Consider the following 10,204-nt stretch of genomic DNA (forward strand, 5'->3'; position numbering starts at 1 on the left):
TATAGAAAGCAACTCAGTAATTGCTTCCCATTTAAAACTGTTTATCGGCAAAACAAATTATAGAAGACATTTTGGGGATAATTGGCAACACTGGAGAGTGGACTGAGTACTGAGTGACATGAAAGAATTTTATTTTTCAGATGTAGCAATTTATTTTCAGTGTATGTGTTCTTATTTTTGTAAAGATGCACACTGGAATTACTTAGGGATGAAATGTAATGATGTTGGTAATTTATTTCACAATAGTTCAACAAATAAAAAGTGAAGATATAAAGGGAAAAATAAAGCTATCATTTCCCCAAACATAATTAATCATTTTTACTAACTCTTATGTTGGCATATATTATCCAGTTATAAAACTAATCGTTACTAAATAATGGTTATTGAGTTCTTATTATGTGCCAGGGACTCAGCTAAGTATTTCATATGCATTATCTCATTTAATTATCTAATTAACTTATTTGTTGGGTAATAATATTCTCTTTTTAAAAAATGGGAGCAGACTTCCGAAAAATCAAATTATTTGCTTAGGTTATAAAACATGGTAATGTTTAAAGTCTCATACAAAGAAGCATAAAGATAAGGAAAATTATATATCAAGACAAAGAAAATTAAAATAATTAAAGAAGAATAAATGAAGAAAATTTAGAAATGGAAAAATAAATACAGCCAGGAGTGGCTTACCAGACTAATTCAAAGCCTTGAAATTGTAGTCACTTGCAAAGTTAAAACAAAACAAAATATAAACTTGACTTTAAGTTTATTGACAGCCTACACAAAGAAGCTATATATTACCAACTATGATAGTTATAGCATACTGAAATTTTTCAAGTTTTCCAGTAATTTAAGACCAAGTTCCAAGAATAATTTCTATGAACTGTATAGGATACATGTAAATTAAAAGAAAACATCCGTTGGACCAATGACATTCAAACTTTGTTGCTCACAATATCTATCTAACTTAAGTACAGATTTCCAGCACCACTTTCCTTCACACACCGACTCTCTCCCACAATTGGTATCCTGTACCCCATTGCTGAATGTTAGAATCAATGAACCTACATTGACATATTATCGCCTTGTTATGGTTTGGATCTGGAATGTCCCCCAAAGTGTCCTGTGTTCTGAAGTGAGGTTTGGAGGAAGTGATTAGATCATGAGGCCTTCGACCTCATTAGTGGACTAATTTGTCAATGGTCAAATGTACTACTGGGAGGTGGGACCCAGCTGGAGGAAGCAGGTCACTGGGTGGGTGCCTGAGTTGATCTTGTCCCTGGCCCCTTCCCAGACACCTCTCTCTGTTTCTTAGCTGTCATGAGCTGAGCAGCTTTCTTCCACCATACCCTTCTATCATGATGTTCTGCGTCACTTCAGGCCCAAAGCAATGGAATCAGCTCTGATGGACAGAAACCTCTGAAACTATTATCCAAAATAAATCTTTCTTCCATTAAGTATTTTTCCTCAGGTATTTGTCATAGTGATGCAAAACTGACTAATACACTTTTAAAGTGCATAGGTTTGAGTCATAAGTTCTATGGAAATGGTGACTCATATCCACCACTGTCATACCACTCAGAGTAGTTTCATTGCCCTAAAACTTCCTAGTGCTCTACCTGCTCCTCTTCCCTCAAACCCTGATCTTTTTACTGGCAACCCCTGATGTTTTTACTATCTCCATAGTTTTACCTTTTCTGAAATGTCAAATAGCTAGAATCGTACAGTGCATAGCCTTTTTTTTGATTGGCTGCCCCATTTAGTAATATGTGCTTAAAGTTTCACTGAGTTAATTATCTCAATTTAATGGAATCCTCAATTTCCTTTCCAGATACTAGGTTTTAGTCAGTGTGGGCAAGGACCAAGGAATATGCATTTTAGAAGACTATGATACAATGGTACACTTGCTAGTCTTTGAGACACACTCTTCTAGAGATTTTAATAATAAACACACAATGTTCTTTTCTATAAAGTAAGTCATGTGGATAACACTAGGCCAAATGCGATTAAGCAAAATAAATTATATGTTACTAACATGATACAGATTCAGGACAGTTTTCTGGTAAGCTATCTTTAAATAGCACATTTAGACTATCAGTGTTGCAAAGTACAAGTCCAAAGCTTCACGAACCTATGTACCTTGTTTGGTATTTTATTTGAATAATGCCTTTCAGAGATATATGTGATATTTACACACACATACATATGCATACATACACATATACACACATATCATATCTATATATACATATTAATAGATAAATAGAAAATAGATGTGGATATATGACACGGACTTATTTCCTTTATCTAAGCAAGTTCCTAAAGACACTTGGTCTTGTGACCCCAACTATACCAGATTCTTTTGGGGCTTCATTGAAGATATCAAGGGCTTCCTCTCATTTAAACGGAAATTCCAGAGGTCGACTCCTCTTCTAAAGCATTTCTTTTATTAAGCTGTTTGAAAATCTCATTAATTAAAAAGGTTCTTCTACTACAAAAATATTTTGAAAATTATAGATGTAGTTGAAGTAAATTGATAACATACTCTTAATATGGGACCCTATTACTAATATATAATATATATACATATGTATATATATTATATATTAGTATATGGAAGATTTTTGGAACCTATTAAAAGACAGCAAGGTCAAGAATAAACTCTTGAAAAGGACCGTGAGCACCATCTCTTTTACTGTGGGAGTTAAGTGTAGTGCTGTATTCTTCGATAGGCTGTGGGTTGAGAGCAGGTTGACATCCTCTTATAAAAATTAAGGCTTCTGAAAAGGGCCTGTACCTAACTAGAGGAACTTCTTACCTCTGTTACAAGGAGAACAAGGTAATACCCATGGGTAAAACTAACATTATCATCAGATAGCAATTTTGAGTGTGCTCTTACACAACAACAACTAAGCAAGCCAGCCACACAATTCCAAGCCATGAAACTTGCTTGCAACTTAAATCATAGAAAAATGTCCCATGAAAAATGTATTCATGAAACAAGATGAGCTTACAGTTTGTAACTTTTACACGCTAAAAGTTCTAAGTAAAATGAAAGTTTTACTGGATATGATAATTTCCATTTTAGAATATTTTATTTACAGTTCTTCTTTCTGCCAGGAAATCAATATAGAGATGTTTTCTATTAAGACTCAATAGATGGGGCCGGGGATGCAGCTCAGTGTCAGAGTGCTTGTCTAGCATGTGTAAGGCACTGGGTTCAATCCTTAGCACCATATAAAAATAAAATAAAGGCATTCTGTCCATCAACAATTACAAAAAAAAATTAAAGACTAGATCCTACTAACAATACTAATTTATTTTTATATAACATAATTCTTATCCTTCAATTGTCTGTAGTAGAGGCATGAATATTCACCTGGAGATGTAATGTATTTATGGATTATGTTGAAATGAGGGAAGGGAGTGACTGAAATCCACTCCTTTGTCTGTGATTCCCTTAGTAGTATTACAACATAAAGCTTTGTACATTGTTTACCAGTTAATAACAATCTGTGTGATATGATTCTCAATAGTTTCTGTTATTTAAAGAAATAACATAATTATTTATGTTATTATTTATTAAATAATTACATAATAAATAATTATTTATTATTTATTTATATTTATTTATTATATTTATTAAATAATTCTTAATAGTTTCTGTTAAATTTAAAGGCTGAGAAGATACCAGTGAAACACATAGTCTTAGATTACTGTGGAAATATCTGGTGACAAAGTAGCACAGAATGTAACAATGGTTAGTCCTGGAACAGTAGAGGATAAACAGAACCTCCAGTCCCTATAGGATATTGGTCTGAAACATCCATAGTTGCACCAAGCAAGAAAATGGCATATATTTAATCTGCATAAAATAAAGAGCTACTTTTTAAAAATAAAATAGTCTACATTCAGAGTTATGCCAAATATATATATATATATATATATATATATATATATATATATATATATGAGACAGAATTCCTGATACCTTTCCTCAGTACATGATATGCTGTTAGCCCAACCTGATATTTGAGCCTCAACAGCTCGTCATCTTTATATTTGGGTGACAAGCTTCCTTATTTACCTTTATTCCTGGATGTATCCATCAAAGTTTCTCTTTTCCCCACGGAATTATTTGTAACTAAATTATAAAGTGAATAGAACATTTTCACATTAATTTGACCCTGAGTGTCCACTTCCCATTTTATTTTTCCCATCGCTCACTAATCTGGTTAGAAATTTTTCGGTTGCCTAATCTTTGCCTAGATCAGATACTAAACCAGAAATTCCTAATTTTCTGGGACACTGAACACATAAAGTGAGTTTAGTTTATTGAGCCTCATGGTAGTGAAAGGGGAAAGTTCTCTCTCAAGTTCCTAGAGAATGTTCCGTGGTCCTAGACTAGCAGTAAATTTCAAATATAGCCTGAGAGCACCTTGCTGCTCTTAGTATTTTCTATGCCTCAATCCAGTCTTGCTCAATTCAGACCTGAATGCAGAGAGACCCTGAGGCTGAAAAGAAATGTGCAAGTTAAAATTGTGCTCAACACCACCTAATCCTGTTCATCTACTTTTATATCAAATACCCGGGTCATATATTTTGTTTTTCAAAATAATAGAAAATTACACTCACCAAGTGTCTAGCATACATTATTACCTACTGCATAGTTATATGATGCATAACTATGCATTGATTGATTGAATTATTTGAAAAACGCAAATGATCTGATTATCCACATTCCAGTGTCTATCATCTTCTCTTATACTTTACCACTGTTTCAATCTTTTTAACTTTTCATTAAGCCTCCCAGGAAAACACTAGAAAGAAAATGAAATAAAGGACAAATCCATATCCTTAATCTTCACTAGAATCCAAAACATTGGAAGATCGAAAAACAAAACTTAAAAATAATCAGTAATCTTCATTTTAGATATTTATGTACGAAAGAATAATAAAAAAAATAGGGGTATTAGAGTTTCATACATTTATTTTTGTTTTCATTTATACCTTTATTCATGGCTTTTCATGTACATGTTCTTGTTTTCATGTTTTTTCTTGATTGACTCTTTGTAGGAAACTATTTGACATTGGTAGATGTGATGTCTATATTCCAGCCATGATATTCCAATAACCAAAATGATGTTGATTTATGTTATGGAGTTCAACTCCTTCATCAAACCTATAAGGAAAATAAAAACAGAAGAAAATGATTTGTTCAAGATCACTGAATTGATTAGTAAGAATAAAACTATTGACAGAGTCCACCCTATCAATAGTTCTGTGCTCTTTAGGTTTTAGAGATTTTATTTTTTTATTTTATTTATGCTATCATTTTTATGCATAGATGTAGTGCTTTTTCAAGAATGCTTTTTCAAGTGCTTTTTTAAGAATACTTTTTTTTCCCACATGGTTAATAGAGAATAAGCTTAATTTTGTCTTCAACAGGAACTTGAAAGACAGACATACCTGTATATCCTGGTAACATCTATCATTACAAATAAATATATTATAAATTGTTTCAAAATTCTTATGCCAATCAACAGTACATGGTTCACTGCATTGTTTAGATATCTTTCTTTTATAAGAAATAATAATGATAACAATAATAATAAATCTGTCTTATAGCTAGGGATATGGCTCAGTGGTAGAATGCTTGCCTAGCATTCACAAGGCCCTCGGTTCAGTCTCCAGCACTGGAAAAAAAAAAATTCCTGTCTTAAACTAACTTAGGTATATGAATAAGGAATGGACTAAATCAGGCAAATAATAAATCCAATACTCCTTTCAAGTACTGCTGCATCAAGGAATCCAGAGTCTCTGAGTCTAAAGCCCCTATACTATAGGATTAGAAAACCCAGTTGAGTCGGAAAAGCTCCTTCTGGGTTGATGTTCTGATCCCTGCACTTATCACTGTATTAGGACAATACTCAGATTAACCAGGTCTAGGATGCATGCATATCCCACTAAGACAATATGGTACCTCACAGTGAAGAGTGAGTCCATTGTCAAAAATAAATAAATAAATAAAAGATAAGGATCTATGCTGAATAAGGAAACATGTATACACATACATATATATACAGATATATCCATTATGGCCCCCTTTTCCAATTTCTTTTCAATATAGCCTCTGAGCTCTCAGTCAAAATTACCTGAATTTTTAATAAGAATCAATTCAATTCTTCTGGACAACATCCACGCTGCACAGGAAAACTATTCAAATATGAATTTCTGATTCTCACCAACATCAGTGGCTTTTTAGAAACATTCATTTACACAGGCTCTGATTTACTACACCAGAGATAAAGGCTTTCTAATATTCTTTTAATTGTCAAAGCACATGTCATTATGCAATATTAGGAAATCACCCAACATCAACTCATCCTGACCCTACCAAATTAGAGGGGAAAAATCCACAATGACTGTCTTTCTTCAGTGTGAATTGTAGTTTCATTTTAATGTCATGAACAGAATTAATATACTAATTATATTTAATCAGACACATACAATTAAATATAATTAATATAAGTAAATAATAATAGTCCTATGAATAAAGAAACATATACTTACTTGCAGTGACTTTCCAATAATCAACCACAACAAAAAAAAATTACAACTGAAAACTTCTGACATATTTAAACAACCATGTGGAAAATAGTAATACTGGTTTGAAGGAAAATGTAGAGATATGAATATGCATGGTTTTAAATTGTATTAGCTCTTCAATGTGGAAGATTTCTTAGAAATATTATAAATAATTCTTTTCTCTCTCTTCAAAGGGAATAAATAAGTTTTTAATTTGTGTCTCCAATGGATGTCAGTGTTGTGCCACTAAAATATCACTGACATCTTGCATCAAAAGATCCTGATAGTTTACTGAGAAATTAAAAGTTAAGTTGTTTCAGGTCATTTTACCTACAACCCAAGTAATGATGTAATTGTTTCTGCCTGATATAAATGCCTTCGTTCTCCAGCAGCTACAGAATCCTGTTGGTTCAAAAATGAATGCATTTGAAAAACGACTTGAAAATGTCACTACCACTTTGAACAACCTTCAAAACCGCTTACAGGAGGTCAGTACTCTGGGTTGGTGCACAAGTGAGGATGATTAATTTTTAAAAAGGATAATAATTTAATTTTAAAAGATACACAGTTACTCACCTTGTGTGCAATAGCCTATTTGTTCATTTTGGAGGTGGTTGGCAGGAAGCTACACAATGATTTCTGAAGCTGCAAACGGAGGTATAGAGCATATCATAATATATTTATTAAGGACTAATGCAAACCACATTGAGTTATAGGAAGGAAAATGTATTCCCCAGTGCTTAGAATTTACTGAACATGAAGAATTCGAATGAGATTGTTTAGTGAGAAGGAGGAAGAATTTCCATGCCTACCTCCCCAAACAAATAAATCACTGCTTATATCCTGGGAATGTTTTCAAATAGACAAAGTTTAATGAGATGAGTAGTATTTATAACTGAGTTTATATTCACATGTCTTTCCTGTTTTATTTTTCAAATGTATTCTTCTGACTAGGACTTGAATACCAAATATGTGTTCAAGATATAAAACTAGGGTACCAAGGTCACTTGTTCTTAAATTGTGCTTTTGTGTTTTAAGACAGCAGCAGTTGATCCACTGAATGGCTAGCTTGTAGTAGTCTACAAAGAGCATAGAATAATCTGGTAGCACAGCATAGAAGTCTTTTTGAAATCATCCCTATAACCATTTTAGAAAAAAAATGTTGACATACTAAACAGAAAAAGGAAGATATCCCCTCCCAGATTTCCCATCTGTTCAGGTCATTTTATTGAAAACTTAACTTTTGTTATTCCTGAGTAAGTGTCTTGTTGCCGGCTGATAAAATTTTTAAGAGACTTACAAGATTTTTTTGGAAAAAAACTACTACATTGAAAAATTAAAATTAAGTTTTCAGAAGTCTCTGCATGATATGTCTAACATATAACATATTTAGGGGAGATTTGAACATAATTATACTGAAATGAGCAAAGGAGCAAAATGTTAAAAAAAAAAAAAAAAAAAAAAAAAAAACCTAGAACTGATGTCAGAAGATCTGAGTGCCAGTTAGTTTAATCAGGCAACAAAAACATAGAAAACATTACAGCCATTAATTTGGTTAATAAATTGAAGTCCAGTGGCAGTTAAAGCCTATGAAAGTATAACACCTGAGCAAGAAGAATAGTCCCCTTAAACAAGAAACATTTCATTCTGTTAAACACAAAACTTTTATGACAAAGAAAGTATACCATCAGAATGAAGAAAGTATTATTTAATAGACTGCTGCAATATTTATTGCAAATTTGGGAGCAAATTAGTTCAGACAAATATTTCACATCAAAGGTGAAGATTAATATATATAATTCAAAAATAAAATATTAAAAATGAAACAACACACAACCAAAATGAGAGTCAATATCTATAAACAGTCTGGAAGGGACAGAGGTGACTTTGTAAATCTGACAAGAAGTTAAGGAAAAGACGAGAGAAAAAAATTGAACTATTAGGCAAGAACATTAAAAAGCAAATTATATAGTGGTAAATATATTTGCAAAAACATCAAAGTTTATGCAAATCCTGAAGAAAATTGAAATATGTACAGACGAGAATATAGACAAGTATCTGTTTCATTAAAAAAATGAAAATTCAAATAAAAACTAGATGCAAATTTCACTTAGCAAACCAGCACAAGAAGAAAAAAAACAAGTTTAATTCCTAATAATGATGCATGGTGGGAAAATAAGTACTAGCAAGATTGAAAAATATTGACATCTCCTTGGAAGGCCATTAGACAATATTTATCAATATCCATAAAATATTTTTATCACTTTATTTATCAAATCTCAGTCCTTATAGCTAGATCTTAATAAGATAATAAAAATATTGCATAAATTGCAAACATAAACATGTTTCTGGAAAACTCTTTCACTATAGTACACAATAGGAAAGAAATACACAACAAAATGTATACAATCTACTTGGCACACAGTATGCACTGAAGAAATATTTTCTAATGAATTAAGAAAAGTCACTGGCCCTAAAATTTTGACTATATATTTCAAACATTTGATTGCTTATACACAGTATGATTAATGCAGTGAAGCTTATCTAGTATAAAGAAAACATTTACTTGGAGAAACTATGATAGTTTGTATTATCATACACTCTTCCTATTACTTCTCTGTTAGTTCACAGGGCTAAGTCAATATAACAAAGTGAAGCTAAACATTTAATTTAATCATCATAGACACATTAATGTAGGTAAATGACACTATGAAAATTGAGTTTGAATTTAAATACCTAAAGTAATTAAATTAACTAGATAATTAGCAAAATTCTAATTCCATTTGTAATGTGTGGACACAGCCCTTAGAGACATAGACTTTTTTCTCTTCCTTGGTAGAATTTTGTTCCAAAAAGTAAATAGCACACAGAATCATAGAAAAATAAAATGGATTGGAATTTATTCAGTATTTGAAAATAATAATAATATTTTATTTTCTAAAAATAATTTTGAAGCTTAATAATAATAAATAATTTACCCCAATTTCTGTTAGCATGGATGCGTAAGAAGAGAGGGGCTCTGATCATCTCAGCACAGTGTCTCTGACCCTGAAATATGCTGATTCAAGGTCTGAATGGATTTCTTAAGAATCTAAGATAGTTTTGTTTCTTATAGCATGGGTAAAAATCAAAGATTTTCTTTTTTGCCATTTTGCTTAAAACCTATTAAATAGGAAACTAGGTCAACAAAATTTGTTGCCACTCATTATTAAGAACATTTTTACTTGGTAATTCCAAGAGTATGCATGATGGATTATAGAAAACTGAAAAATATATACACAGGTTCTTTCTTGCCTCCCATTTAGCTTCTCTCAGAAGTCCACATTCCTGGAATTCACCAAATCAAAACAACTGTCAGCAGGGCATTGTGGTGCACACCTGTAATTCCAACTATTCTGGAGGCTGAGGTAGAAGGATGGCAAATTCAAGTCCAGCCTTAGCAATTTAGCAAGACCCTAACCAACTTAGCAAGAACTTGTCTTCAAGTAAAAGATAAATAGATAAATAAAAAGAGTTTAAAAGGTCTGGGAAGGTAGGTCATTGGTAGAAGACCACTGGGTTCGATCCCCAGTAGCACCACCCCGCCCCCCACCCCCCACCCCCACCCCCTCCCCCCGCCAAA

The sequence above is a fragment of the Callospermophilus lateralis genome, chromosome 8 (genome assembly GCF_048772815.1).
Source record: "Callospermophilus lateralis isolate mCalLat2 chromosome 8, mCalLat2.hap1, whole genome shotgun sequence".
In the NCBI taxonomy this organism is placed as follows: domain Eukaryota; kingdom Metazoa; phylum Chordata; class Mammalia; order Rodentia; family Sciuridae; genus Callospermophilus; species Callospermophilus lateralis.